Source organism: Malaclemys terrapin, chromosome 1 (assembly GCF_027887155.1).
Source record: "Malaclemys terrapin pileata isolate rMalTer1 chromosome 1, rMalTer1.hap1, whole genome shotgun sequence".
In the NCBI taxonomy this organism is placed as follows: Eukaryota; Metazoa; Chordata; order Testudines; family Emydidae; genus Malaclemys; species Malaclemys terrapin.
In genome coordinates, this window is record NC_071505.1 from 84,397,553 (window position 1) to 84,413,562 (window position 16,010).

A 16,010-nucleotide genomic window follows, 5' to 3' on the forward strand; every position below is an offset into this window, starting at 1 on the left:
GTCACGTCATGAGGGAGTCATGCCCTTGGGAGCAAGATTTCCAGCATTATGCTTGAAATTTTCAACCAGAATACTTTCATTTTTTGCTTGAAAGGGAGCAGCTTTAAATCTCATTTGATGATAGTAAAAATCTATCTTAAAAATACTTGTCTTTTTTGCACTGAGGTACAATCCCTAAGTAAGTAGGTTTCAATTAATTGTACAGCGTAACCTTTCAGCCAGTACACACTCCTCTATGGTACATTCTGGAAGCTTTATAATGACTCATAGAAAAATAACATCTAAACAGCCATGCTAAATGAATGTGCTGCGCTTTAGAGCTGGGGAGGGGGGGAAGCATCTGCTTTGAGGCATTTCTGGGTGGGTTGGCAAAACAAACAATGTTGACAGTGGGAATAACATCTTTTATTCCATCGGTATTTTTATTTCTATTGATTTTTGAAGTGTGATTTTGAATCAAGCCCAATCTAACGTTGTCCGTGCTCCATTTATTTCCTTGTTTGAGTGCCATCATCATCATTGGAATCATTAAAAGAAGAACAGGAGTACTTGTGGCACCTTAGAGACTAACAAATTTATTAGAGCATAAGCTTTCGTGGACTACAGCCCACTGTTACTCTGAAATTGGTATCATTGTAAGTCATGAAATAGGGGTTGATCATTACCACTGATAATTAACTTTGTTTCATCTGTGGCCTGTCTCTGCAGCCATCAGGTAAAATATTGTAGAGCGTTATATAAGCAGTGGTATGTGATGGTTTCTAAATCATCCATCTCCTCTAGACCTGCTTTCTGGGAAGTCTGTGCACTGGGCAGGACCCATGGGGACCTGGAGACTTGTCTCCTGGAAGCCACACCTGCATAGCCATGTGACCTCTCCTTGCAGCCTCCAACAGCAGGCCAAGCAGACAGCTGCAAGCACTCCAGCTTTCTGAGTGTCCATTGTCAGTGCACAGCATTTGAAATTAGGAAGAAGTTTTGCTTAATATTTCCACGTTGATCCTTACTCTCTCATAGGAGAGTGTTGACGCACAAAACTTGCTAGTGATCCCCTAAGGGAGTGCTTCCTGTCAGTTCCCCTTAGCCATAGCTCCTCAGCACACAAAGTCAATGCACCACATAAGTGACTACCTTCCCTCCAGCAGAGGGGCAGCCCACAGACTCTTGCAATGCAAACAGAAGGGGCTCCCACACATACAACTCTCCCACCGAACGTATCGCACGGGGAGGCAATTTCCCCCCCAACTTCCGTTAGAATTAATCCAACCCCCTATGGAAGAATAGGCTCTCCAAGCAAACTGGTAGAGCATTTTTTTCTGTGAGAACACTTGTCATATACCTGTTACCATTACAGGTATATGTGACTGATCTCTTCACCATGTCTGAAAGATACAAAATGGTCATCTGAGAGTTACTTCCAAATTTCCTTACAATATATCTGTTACGAAAAAGTGAAAACTATTCTCCTAATATTTTTAATATATTTTTTTGCTTGTAGATAAAGAAATAAAGGAAGAAATCTTTGCAGGTAGTGATGAGCCAGTCTATCACGGCTTATGCAGATAACCCAAGGGAAGAAGGGTTTCTGCACTGGACCGGTGGAGGGCTGTTTGACATTTAGCATTGTGCACTGGACAGTGGTGACCTCAGAGGTAAATGAAGCTCAGCTTTGAACACAATAACTATCTTCTTGCCTAATAAAGATGAGAGAAGAAAAGAGGCAAAACTTCAATTAAAGAGATCAATGAAAATCAAATAAGGGATGCTTTAGTTGAATGGTTATCATGGATTTGAGCTTTGTCTTTATATGTGGCTTGGTTAAACCTGCGGGGTAGGAATGATCTCAGTTCACTAATCAAATATTGGTTTTGGCAGTAAATCATAATTATGTTTTACAGCACTTGGAGTATGCAGTAAAATAATCATATGCATCCAGCTTTGTATCTCAGTTGGACTTTTCCAGCATCAATCAATTCGATTGCCTCAAATTATAAAAGGAGAAAATAACCATCTGTAGAATGAATGAATACCCTTAAAAGAGTTTTCAGATAATACTTTTTGGCTCGGTCCCTAAACTCTCCTTGTTCACTAATTATAGAGTGCAAGGGACATATTGCTAATAAATGCAAACTCTTTTCTTTCCAATTAATTGCTATGCTTTCTCAGAGGTTATGGCCAGGGTCCCTTGTATACTGTAATTCCATGGCCACAGAAATTGTGGCTGTATTGACATCTTGCTACAGAATCTCAGCTTTTAATTTTTTAAAAATGTTACTAGTACTCAATGAAAAAGAAATCTCATAAATATGAACTGAGTATAAACTGATGTGGTGACATCAGCTAGTGTCAGCAGAGAGCCTGAAACAATTGTGCTAAGAGATGTGACTTGTATCATTCATCTCTGTCATGTCCTCTTGGACTCCATAATTCTTTGGCCACCCAATTTAGCATTTTTCCAACATGTCCTGGAATTCAGCCTTTCTGCCACAGAATTCATCATTCTGCTACAGCCAGGCAACCAACATTTTGTTTTCCATCTTCTTGCCTTGCTGGGGCCTGCCTGCAGCTGCCTTTTGCTCTGCAGATTTCCCCAGAAAAGGGAATTAATTAGGAAGGGCAAGAAGCATGCTGGTAGGAACAACAAATATACACTATGTATATGTACTATGTCACATGGACCAGCTAACATATTTTCTGACAAAAATAACTAATTGATGGTGAATCCAGCCCTAATCTATATTTTCCATGTGTTGTCTGGATCCAACCGCTTCCTTCACAAAATGTTACATGATACATTGGCATAATGGTTTATTTCACACTTACATTTTCTATCCAGAAGAAAATAACTACACATTTAAATTCGATGAATTTTATTTAAGATCTAGCAAACAAGAAAGAGCAAAAGTAAAGTCTCCATGACAAAGAACAAAGTGTGTGGTGTCTCATTGTCATTATAATTTGGTTGATTAATTGTATTACATTCATGTCTATAACCCCAAGCATGATTAAGGCCCCTTTGTGCTTAACACTGTACATATAAATATAAATTCTTTGGGACAGGGACTATCTATTATCCATTTAAATAAACAAGACAGGTGAAGGATGGAACAAAGGGAGTATAATTATCCACATTTTATTGACAGGAAAGTGAGGCACAGAGAGATTAAATCCCTTATCAATAGTTACACAAGCAATCTGCGGCAGAGTGCGGAGTTGAACCCTGATCTTCTGAGTCTCAGTCCTAGTGCCTTAATTACAAATTCATCCTTCCCCTCTGTAACAGTTTACCTTAAAATTTAAGCACTGCTGCTTGATATTTTAGCTAGGAGGCGCTATAGGAATTTAAAGGTGCAGTACACAGAAAAAAAAGGTATAATAATTACATTGCAAAATACATCACCCCTGTAATCTAAAAAGAGAGGTACAACATGAATATCTGTGATGTCATCAACATCGTGCAAACTTGTTGCATATTTCATTTATTGGCAGAAGCTATGGATTTAGGCACTGGAGCTCTATGTATAAGAGCTTATCAAAAGTGCTTCACACTAACATACACTGTTTTCCCTTGATTGTGTTTTCTGAGTGTAGTGAATGATTTAATAATACCAGTTAATGATGCAAAAATGGGTTTCAATATTGATTTTATTGGCTAAATGAATTATACTCAGATAAGGGAAATCTGAAACCTCCTGACTTATTCAAAATTGCTAAATGGACCTATCCAAGACATCTCTAAGGAGAAATTAACATTGGGTGGTAGACAGAACTGGAAAAATACAGCAACATTTCTTCTTTATAACTGAATGGAGCTTTAAATAGTGCTTTAAAATATAACACCACCTTTCCCCATATGGTTGTTTTCCAAAGGTGTCATTGCTGCTCCTTTAGAAAGGTTCCTGTGTGTTTTAAGACACACGTTGTCACTTTCCTTTTCTATATATACTCAGTTTTATTGTCAATTGTTTCCTGTTCCTGTAATTTCTTTGCCTTTCTCCCTTTCTGTTATTTTCCTTTTCTTTAACTTTTTGATTAGCTGTCTATAAAAGAAGATTATAAAAATAAAGGTAGAAATGCTGTGACTGAGCAAGCAAATGCTACTCTGAATATTTTATTCTACTTTATTTTACAGGCCTAGCAAACTAGGTGATTCCCTAAAAAGCATTTGTCTAATCTATATTGAAAATATGAAGGGATTTCTTATTCTCTGTTATAGGTGTGTCAGAATTGATTAACAAATACCATTTGTGAAATCTGTAAAATCAAATTACCATAAAGCAAATAGAAGAAGGAAATTAGTTGGGCTCCATGCCTTGACATATACCACTAAATTATTTGGAATAACCATCTGTCTCGTCATTCTCTTAGGCCATTATTCAAAAAAGCTGGTCTGCATGCTTATTTGCAAAATTTTAAAAACAGGGGAAAACAGCAGTAAACAAATGGAAGATCTTGTCTACCTAGTGCTAGGCGAGCTGACCAAAATGGCATGAATTACTCTTGAGTCACTCATCACTACAGATGTTCACGATACGTGAATTTCATTCAGTCTTAAGGTGTAGGGAAATTGTATTTTGCAAAATGATTCCTGAAGAATGCTTTATTAGTCAAGCATGTACTATTTACTGCAGTGTTATGTAGCATTTTATATTGCAAGACGTCTTTGAGTTTTAAATAAATTTTACCCATGGTGACAAGTTAATAGATCCCACACAAGGCTATTTGTGATGAATTGATTTATGCTGGGAGTAGACAGAAACGATAGTCTATTTATTCTGAGATGAAATTGGGAGTGGGAGGTGGAGGAGGCAGTGGAGGAAAGGATTAATTTTAAGGTGATCTTAATTAGAAAAATATTACAGCATCAGGGTCATGTTAAGGGAGAAAAGCATTGTTTTATTGTATAGCAGAAAGGAATGATGGATTTTAACTTGGATTTGGGGAATAAATCAGTTCTAAATTGCTGTAAAGAAGGAGTAAAACAAAAATTTGTATGTGAGCATCCTAGTACAATCAAGGTTGTTTATTTCCCTTTTTAGGGTACTTCACATACTTATAACCAGGGGAATTCCCATTTTTTTCAAAATAAACTCCACTGAGAAATGGACCAGATATAAATAGTATATAATTCTTCACTCTCATAGCACAGATTTATTTTACGCTAAATGCCCATACAATGAGAAAGAAATCGAATATTTAAAGTTGATATTGACCCATTTCAGTTATTTCTCAGCTTTCATACATTGAAATGTATCAGCGGTATTGTGATAGCCAAAGCAATTCTTTTCAATGGGCTAGAATGATAATCATGCACCCTATTCAAGTATAAAAGGATCAATAGGATGGCATGATGACTAGCAGAAGATTACAGATCCTGATTAAATTATTGCAAACCAAAAGCAGTGAATATAGCACTAGAAATTAATTTACAGAGAAATCGGTCTCAGAAATACTCTCAATAAACAACACTAATTTAAGTTTTGAAGAAATGATGTTACATGAAATTCAGAATACCTTTCAGAGGCCCTCAGTATTCTGTAGAGACTTGAATGATATTCAAATCTCAGCCCTCTTCTCTTTTAACAACATTAAGGCCTGGTCTACACTGGGGCAGAGGGTGTGGGGGATCGATCTAAGTTATGCAACTTCAGCTACGTGAATAACGTAGCTGAAGATCGACTTACCGTGGTGTCTTCACTGCAGTGAGTCGACTGCTGCCGCTCCCCCGTCAACTCTGCCTGCGCCTCTCGCTGAGCTGGAGTACAGGAGTCGACGGGAGAGCGCTCGGGGGTTGATTTATCGCGTCTAGACTAGACACGATAAATCGATCCCCGCTGGATTGATCACTGCACACCAATCTGGCAGGTAGTGTAGACATACCCTGAGAGCAGGGAGTGAGGAGATCTCCACCAGAATAAGGTGCTCATACATACTGTGTATGCGGAATAGGAGAAGTGCATTTGAACCCTGTACAAATACTGTTGAAGGCCAGTATCAAATATCAGATTTGGTCCCTAATCCTGCAAACACTTATGCACCTGAGTAACTTTCTGCATAGCTGATTCTGGGATTATTTCAACCATAATGTGGAGATAAGATGGCTCCTTTCTTTTGTTAGCTTTGCCTTCTTTTTATGTAGGAAAATAAGCATCACCTGCCATACTGGATCACCCCACTGGTCTGTCTAATCCAGTATCATGTTTCCAATGGTGGTTTATTATCAGCTACTTCAGTGGAAAGTACAAGAACTCTTCAATTATGGATAATCTTTCCCCAGGGAAAATTTCCTCCTAACTTCCAATAATTACAGTCTGGTTTATGCCCTGAAGCATGGGAGTTTATATAAATTCCAAAACATTTTTTAAAAATAGATACTGTTATCGCTCTGGATAATCTTGTTATCCATATAAACATTGTCTTGGATCCTGCTAAGCAGCAGTGTGTTTCACAAGATAAGTATGTGAAAAAAAATTTCCTTTTATCACTTTTGAATTTGCTGCCTTTTGATTTCATTGAGTGTTGCCCTTGTTTTTAGTATTAGAAGGAAAGGTGACTAAAAGTTCAAAATATGCCTTTTCTTTATCTTTCATTATTTTAATATTTTAAGCACTGCCGCTCTCAAAGGAGACTGTTGCAGCAATTCTATATAGATATGTTCCCATGGTGGTGATATGTTTTTCAATGTTACTAGGAAATTAGGAGCTTTTTATGCAACATTAACATGTTTATATGGAAAATTAGGCTATATATATATACATTCCATAAAACTCCATATTTCTGAATTAACAGGCACATTGCTTGATGCTTCTATTTCTCCTCTTTAGAAATATTTTAAAGAAGAATATTTGGCTTAAAATCTGAACTTAGCAAATGTATATCCTATGCTGTAAAATGAGAGAGATTGATTTTAGGTGGAAATCCATTCTGGGTGTTGTGAATATTAACCAGAAGATTAAAAAAGTCAAATTGCATCTTTTTTTTCACACAGTGAACTTATACAAATGGCATCTCAGCACTGAGGTGTTTTTTAAACAAAAATTTTGCTTTCCATTGGAATATTTGTGCCTTAATGACTTAGGGGTTTTGTTATTTTCAGTGTACATGTCTTTCATGAGTACTATGATTATTCATAATGAGCAGTCAGTGCCTTTGAAAGTACTGAAGACTGTGTGAGTAAGATAAAAAAGACTTTTTTTTTCATTTTCATAGTGACTGTGCAAATGAAAGACCTCATTAATCAACCAGATTCCATTTAAACATTAGCATTAGAAACCTCAGCATATAATCATTATATGTTTAACCCCTTAAGTGCTTCTCCTTTGAAAGTGGCTTCTTATAAGGTGTGAAGCAACATGGCATACAAAATACACATGGAGACTTATGCAAGTGTGTACTCAGTATATAAAACAAAGAAGAATTCTTCCCTTGGAAGCGTGCTCACTGCTCCCACTGGTCCGGAAAGAGCTTGGCACACATAAAGCTAGAAATGGTCCCATGTTTTAAAGCACTCGGGTTAATGTGCTGTTAATTGAATCCATAATAAAGTAAACTTTAATACCAATATGGCTTAGATCACGTGTTATAAAGATAGTCCTGGTAATGCCTTCTGCATTTACCTACTGCTTTTTTTTGTACGTCATCCCATTTATGCATCATTGTAAGAAAAACTTCACATATTAAAAGAAATACAGCAATTTCCTCTAAAGATATTATGGTAGTACCAGTTGAAACTTCAGTGTTCAGGCTAAGATTAATTTTGCTATTATAACAGAGATTCAACCTCTGCTATGTATGAAAACAGCATTGTAACCACCCTATAGTGACACCAATCTGTGTCTTTAAAATCAGTTTAATCTAATCTGGGAGCACAAACAATAAACACTAAAATGTCTTAATTGTACTGACATGTTTATTGAATGGTGTCATTCCAGGGAAGAACTAAGGTTGTTTGGATGCCTTAATTAGGCACTTCCACTTGTTAATCTGTTTGAATTTCTTTTAAATTCAATCTTAATTCTGAATTTCGGGATTTATAATGCTTGGCTTTAGGATAATTATAATTTCCCTTCAGTATATTTTACCCTAAATTACCCTCAGCCTTCACTTCATCTTAATATAGTTTTTGTCTGGGAATTAAATAAGGCCCTGATTCATCAGAGTATCTGAGCATGCATTTAAATCCATCCCTATTCCACAAAGCATTTGAACATACTCTGATGGTAAACAAGGATGGACTTAAGTACACGGTTAATTGATTTGCTGAGTAGATATGGATTTAAGCATAGACTGAATTAGGGCCTAGATGAGTACATCTTTTTAGATATTTCCATATTAGGCCTTTTTCATTCAACTGAAAATGGTTACAACTTTTTAAAACCATCTTGCAGAGCAAGTGCCATTTATAATGTTTTTTAGTAGCTTCAGATATTTTTATGGTCCCCTCCACATAAAATTAGTTTATAGTGACTGTAGAAGCAAGACATTTTATTATGTTCTGCCTAGAAAGTATTATTTGTAGTATTCCCAAACAATCAATGATGATACCTACTGGTCACCTAGCTCCACTCAGTAACTAAATAACGTGGCTGACATTTGTGCTCTAACCACTTTTAAGCACAAAAAAATAGCAATACACCCACATTGCACATACTATATATATTTAGGCATTAAACTTGGTGTAAACAGAGCTAAGTGGTATATTTCATTGAACATACAGCTGGAGCCATTGTGCCCTCTTAGGAGAAGGGTGACTAAAAGAGTGGAGTTTCACATTTCACTTTAAAGGTTGCAAGATTTTGACTTATCCTGATCTCTGAGTCTAGTGAGTTCCACAGTCATCTGCCTGCCCCAGAAAACCTCCAGTTCTAGTGCATTCATACCTGTATTCTGCCAGCTTCTACATCCCCATAAAATGCAACTGCTTAATAGTAAGAGATAATCCTTCAGGGAGCTAGGCCAATGCTCATGTAAGGACAAAGACTTGGAACTGCACCTGCTACTGCTTAGGTGGCCAATGCAGGCTTTTGAGTATTGGTGTAGGATGTGAGCCAGCTGAATTGCTCCACTTAACAGAAATGCTGTTTCTTTGAACCAGCTGAACTTTCCGGATGGTCTTCAAGGTACAAAATAGTGCCTCTTGGAGGTGATGAGAGCATGGATTACTGTGGCCAGTTTTACAGCTTTGTTTATTTTTAGTTTAGAAACAAAAAGTGTCAGGGTTACATCCAGGGAACAGGCTGGGTTCATAGGCTTCTCTTCAAAAAGTAGACCCCCTGTAAAACATTTCAGCTGGATTTTCTAATATAGTAATACAAGTCCATATACCAAGGAAGGCTGGAGAGTCCATGCCATCTTGTTTTCTGGAGATTCCTAAGAGACAGAAGGTATTTCACAGTTTCACATTTACACTTGAGAAATTAAAATGTCCGAAGTTCAATCAAAGCTATTATTTAACACACACATTAAAATTCACCATATCCATCAGTTTTTCATTTATATAATAGACCATCCATGGACCAGCCCCTCACTGACAGGTGAGTTGGGTAAAAATGTTCAATTTTGTGCTGTTACTTTACTTCTTCCTCTTTTGTTACAAGAATTTAGCCTCCCCCATTGCAATAAAACAATAGTATCCATTTGGACAGGAAGCTTTTGCTTGATTTGTTGTTCCTGTTGCTGACACAATTAATACATTTAGAAAATTGCCTACTAAGAGTGATACAAATATCACCAGTCTTCCTGGGCAAATGAGTATTTATGTACTTTTTTCTCTTTCACAACACACTCACTGACCTTTATGGGCCTGGTGGAAACTGCACACATGCCAACATTTAAGAAATTAATTCCAGGTTGTCTCTAAACAAACATAAAGGGAAAAGCAGGATCTGTGCATTGGGGCTGGCTGAACAAACATTCCCTATACGATAAGTGTGCAGATTAATACTAACGCAGAAAAAGGTAAATATCCATAAAAGCTTATCTGTTTCTTATTAACAACTTATGAATGTGTTAAAGATACATATTTTAAATGCCATGTTGCAGTTGCTTTGTTTAACACAACTATAAATGTGCTCAGTGTCATTCCCCCCACCCCTATCCCACACCAAAAAAAAAAAAAAAAAAAGGCTAATAAAAGTATTGGTCTGGCATTTCTTGTCCACACTTTAAATGCAACCTGATGCTCTCCCAAATGAAAGAAACTGAAGGTTTGATGTAGGTTTCTGGTAAATACCAATTTGAGTCTTAAAACCATGACACCTAGTTGAATTCAGTAGATAGTTCCATGCATTCTGCCTGTGTGCATGCCCTCTGGGTTGCATCAAATTGTGCACAGGCATAAATTGCTATACAATACACTGTAGAAATATGGTGCAGAGGTTATACTGGTCCCCAGAGCCAGCCCTAGACCAAATGGTGCCCCAGGCAAGGAGTGTCTTTGATGCCTCCCCCTCCATTTGTTAAACTTTTGAATACCTTATTTTTTATTGCATTTGTACCCCATTTTATGACTTTGATGCATGATTTTCATGAATGATTTATCCCTGTCATACAAGATAAATTTGCATGCTAGGATCTGTAAAGCTGTATTTATTCATTTCATACACAAGCAAATAAAAAATTGTTTCCTCTAAGGTTATAGAAACATTTTAATTTTAAGAAAAACTGAAATGTACTAACATCAAGAAATTAAACTGTGCACCAACATTGGATGGACCAGTATTAAATAGTGTTACAGTAGGTAAGAAGCCTTAGAATGTTAACCCTAGTCCTTTAGTTCAAAAGGTCGCTTTTCTCGCCTTTGTCCTCACAAATCGAAACACAGCATCGGCGAGATCCGAAGACTGGCAATGGTATTTTCAAGCAATAAAATAGCAAGCAATGTCAGTCTCTCATTGGCCATCGTCTATCAAAGACATGTTTTAATGAGCCTGAGCTTCAAAAAGCTGCACTCACCACACATGCAGCAGCATGAGCAGAATCCTCAACGCTATCCACACGTTAGGAAAAGTGTCCTTCAGCGCTGCATCATGAATGAATTGGAGAACTTGGAATGGAGAGTGCTTCCCATGTTGCAAAATGTGACGTATGTTGTCCAATTGAACATAGAGGTCTTTATCACTGACATCCAAACATTCCCCATGTGTCAGCATCCAGTGAAGGTCCATACAATTGTTCAAGAGTGTTTTCCTGTCTACCAGAAGCTTACTAGGGTCATACAATGCCCCCCGTCAGGTCTTTTTGTGGTGCTTCATTTGTCCAAACCTTTCTTCGACGGACACTCAAGCAGTGTCAACAAGCAAGCAAAAAAACTCCATCTGAATTTTTCTTCCAAGCTTCCCATCACCTCATCTCTGCCCTTGTAACCAAACTGTATCTTCTTCCAATGAATATGAGTTTCTTAAAGACAAGGCTCAACTCCTATGTTTTCTGCCTATTCTTTGGCAGCAGTGATGGCATATTCAAATCTGTTGACTCTGTAGGCCACAACGAAATCCAGGCAGCTTCTCATCAAAGTAGTAGTGGTCACGATGTCCATCGACTGAGTTTGTAATGCCTTGCTTAGAATGTTTACTTGGAACAGGATATCATGCCAAACCACAACTGAGACCAGATATTTAGTCAGTGATCTAGTTTGCCAGGTTTTGCTCCTCATGTCAGAATCCGGCCTTAGCTTTACTCGACTGCACCAGTTCCATAAACTTCATAAACTTCATAAACCTCAGTCACTTGTGCCTTACTGGCCTTACACTGTCAGTGAGACTCTCCCAGCCAGTGTCACTTAGTGGCTTCACAGTCAGATTTGTAACATTGTCCGTGAGGATCTTCCACCTGATAGCTGACACTGAAAACAGGATGTATATCATTTGCAGTACTTCAAAGAGAGATACTGAATCTTAAGATGACGCTGCATCTGACACAACCAGGTTGAGGCAATGGCAACCACAAGGTATGAAGAAAGCTCTTGGATTCAGCACAAGGATCCTTGCTTGGATGCCATTGTTTCTTCCCTTCATCTTTTCACTGTTGTTGGAGCCTTGGCTGCGGCAGCCCTGAAGCTGCATTTTATTCTCATTCCAAATGCTCATAAACAGTTCCATTAGGCCTTTTCCAGTAGATTCATCCACAGTCCAGAAACAGATAAAGTGTTACTTTACTTGGATACAGCTATCCTCGTAGTCAACAAAGCTTACTGTAAATGACATCTTTTCTCTGTGACTAATATCTGGAGTGTGGTCCATTAATATGGCATTGTACCTCATTTTGCTGTGCTGCATCAATATATTGTCAAGCACCTTCCTTGCCATAAGGTCAATCAACTTGTTTTGAATTGTTTAGCTGCAGTAATAGTATATAGCTTCTTTATGAACTACTCGACGTAGGTGCTCATGAATGACATCATCGTGTTTCCCAAGGAGCTCTATCAAACTGAGGAAATTATCATTATGTTCAGTGAACAATTTATCCAACGAGCCCGGAAAGCTGGAAATTATTCTTTGCAAGGAAGAGGGTAACTAAGACCAGACACTCAAATACATTCCTCCAATGCTGGGTTTCTACATTAATAATGCAGTTTTCTGCATCTATGCATTTATTGAGCTTGAGCCTGAACTCAACCTCCATCCGTTTGGAGTAGGCCGTAAAATAGCCATGTGACTTTTCAAATTGCTTCAGAGCATTGGCTAAGTTATGCCAGTAATTGTACCCAGAAAGCATAAGCAACAATTTTGCATTATTGTCAATATTTTGCAACGAAAACAGAACACTTTGTCAGTAGATTTTGAGTAAACTAGCCAAAACCGATTCTGTTTCTCACCATTCTCGAGCACTCTTTCGCAATATGACTGAAAAATTTTTCCTTCTGCTCATTTACTGAAAATGTCATATCCTTAATTTTGCCCAGCTGTCTAAAACTGTATGATCAGTATTGGCAGTTGAGGATCACCGCCATAAAGCAGGCTCTGATGTATTGATTTGTGTGGTGCAAATTTTCCCACTGCTGTTTTTGTCATCATGAGAGGCTGATTGTTTCTCTCCTTTTCATGTGAGCCACATTCTCCTTTATCATCACTCTCCTTTAAACCACCTGGAAAACTGGATGATTCTTCATCACTTTCCTCACATTTCCATTCCTTATCTTCAGGTAAATCTGCTAATTCCTTAGTCATAGGACTTCATCATTTACGCTTCGCACCTCAATTTCTTCTGCACTGGTACAATCGCTACTGCCTAAAGCCCGGTCTATGTTGTTCTATTTCAGATATTTTCCCATCAAATTTGCCTCTTGCTGCAGACTAGATTGCAATTGAGCTTTCCGCTTCCTATACAGAGCTCCTGAAGGTTTCTTCAGGGACATCTTTTATTTTCTAGGGGGAAAACAGACAGTGTTAGGGAGAGCAAAAGTCTATGTTCAGCATTCTTAGAAAGTAATCAACCATTATGTGTTAAGCATGGCAAAAGAAGTACAGTATTTCTTTTATATTGTTGCATAGATAGGGGTTCGATACATATCTCTGGTGTTTCATTAAATATGTCCTTTATTAGTTGCTACTTACACTTTTCAAGTCTTAAAACACAAGTGCACTTTCACAATTACACAATAAAACAAGGTTCACAATAGCACAACTGGGCTCTCACTTCACTTCAGTTCATTCTTATATCTCACTCACTGATTTGTGATGCTCCAGCCATTATACACCAGCGAGGACACGACTGACAACATTTTAGGAGGTTTAAGGAAAATGTAGTTCTCAGAAAGTCTGGAAGGCTCCACAAGATTCAACAAAGATCCAGAACATTCTAGAAGGTTAATGAAAAATAAATCAATATACAGACTACTTGAAACATTTTACTTAAAACATTCTATTTCCCTTTTTGCTGCTAACAATGAAAAACAGCACCCTGAGCCTGTTGCCCCCCAAAACCTGGCACCCCAGGTGGTGGCCTGGGTCACCAATCCCTAAATCTGTCCCTGCTGGTCTCACGGAGCAAAACAGGTCATATGTTTATGAGAAAGCGTTCCTGATGAATTTTGAATAATAGTCTAAATTGTGTTGGACAACCAGCGGATGTTGCTAAAGAATTATATGATTTTCATCATAGGCACCAACTTTCCAAAGTGCCGGGGGGGCTCGACCTGGGCTCTTCCCCAGGCCCCACCCCCATTCCACCCCTTCCGGTGTAGGTATAACCAGTGTATGACGGGTTTAAAAAGAATCCAGTTTACTGTAAGGTATAGTGATGCCAAATAAAAAGGAAATGCTCATTATAACTGGGTCGCAGTTTCTTTCAGCTACGTGAGATTATGTGCAATGTGTGGTGCATAGAACAGAATAGGACTGTATTATTTGTTTCTCTAGACCCAAGAAAACTGAAGATTTAACTCAAATGAACACACATCCTTACTACAACCATGTGGAATATACTGCATCTGTTCATTATGGGCTCAGGACTGAAAAAACAAAAAAACAAAAAATGGGAGACTGGTTTACTTTTCAATATATGAGCAGTTACTGGTTCTTCCATATCACAATTGCTACTGCACTATTAGGTCATATTCCATTACAGCTAGTTACTATTTTGATAAACAGCGGCTTGATACATAACATTCAAGAGACCCAATGTGCCCACAGAATTAAGTAAAAAGAAGCAAATAGTGTAAAGGAGCATTTATAATGAAAAACTAAATATCAAGTTATAGATAATCTTGAGTCTGAGATGCAAGTCGGATACAGTTGTTTTTCTTATACAGTTCTGGACACTTTTGGTACAAATCTGACACAGGTCATAGCCCAGGGGCTCCTTGGCATGAGGCTGATAATCGTGTAACATATGACTGTGGGACTGAGAGATAGGAATATCTTTCTGAATGTGGGTAATAGACAGAAATGCTTTTCTACAGTGACCAAATATTATTTTTCATCAGACCTCTAAAAAGTTTCAACCTACTCTAATTTTTCCAATGAATCTAATAGAACTGGATTAAACTGCAGGGGAGATGAGAACATAAATTTGATTCCTTTCATTCCATGTAATATTAGGATTGGTATTCTTTCTAGCTGTAATAACCTCTAGACTTCAACAAAATTGAAAACCTTTAAATAGCCTTTCACAACCTTTCAGCGTAGTAATGAAGTTTTAAGTGCTCACTGGGGATTTTCAGTTCAGAAAAATCTAAGGAGCAGTAGATATTAAAATCTAATGTTTACTTCAACTCTTTTACAACCTAATGGGTTTTTCTGACAGTGTAATTTTTAAAAGGTTGGGTTTCATTTATTAATATAGTATACTCACCCTGGAAATCTTTCTTCTTTAAAGACTCTAATGGGAGCCTTACAGTTAAACCTTGGCACAGCACCTCAAGGGCCAGCAGGAATGGGGAAAACTGAAACTTGCAAAGACCACGCTGGAGCTGCAGCAAAGCAGGTAAAAAAATAAATAAATAAAACCTCATGATTTAAACACCACATGGGGCAAAAAACAAATTAAGGATGTGGATTCCCTGTGTGCACATAATTACAAGTATGTGAGTCATTGGAGTCAGCACAGTTGCTCATCTACCCAAAGACCGACCTAGAAGAACTGGCTGCACTCAAAGCTGGGAGTAGCTAAGCAGATTATTTTAAAAAGCAGTTGCTAAAGTGGGTAATGGTCAGGAGAGAAAATTGCAGGGTGAATTTGCACTGATTAGAGAAACACAGTCTGTACGTACATGCATAACTCTGAAGCACAGTATGGCATTGAAAAGATTCCCACTTTGTGTATTGGGTAAAATAAGCCTGTATTTGAAAAGAAAAGATGTGAATTTCATCTAAATTGTAATAAGATCAATCCTAAGTATTTTTTCTCTCTGTGTGTGTCTGTATGTTATATGTAAAAGACTTACTGATATTTGTAGGATAGGTAGACTTGTGTGACCAGTGGTTTGGTAGGATAAGCGCACTGGTATGACAGGTGCCGATTTGCTTCCATTAACTATAATATAGTAAAATTGCACATAGGGATATTCTGTT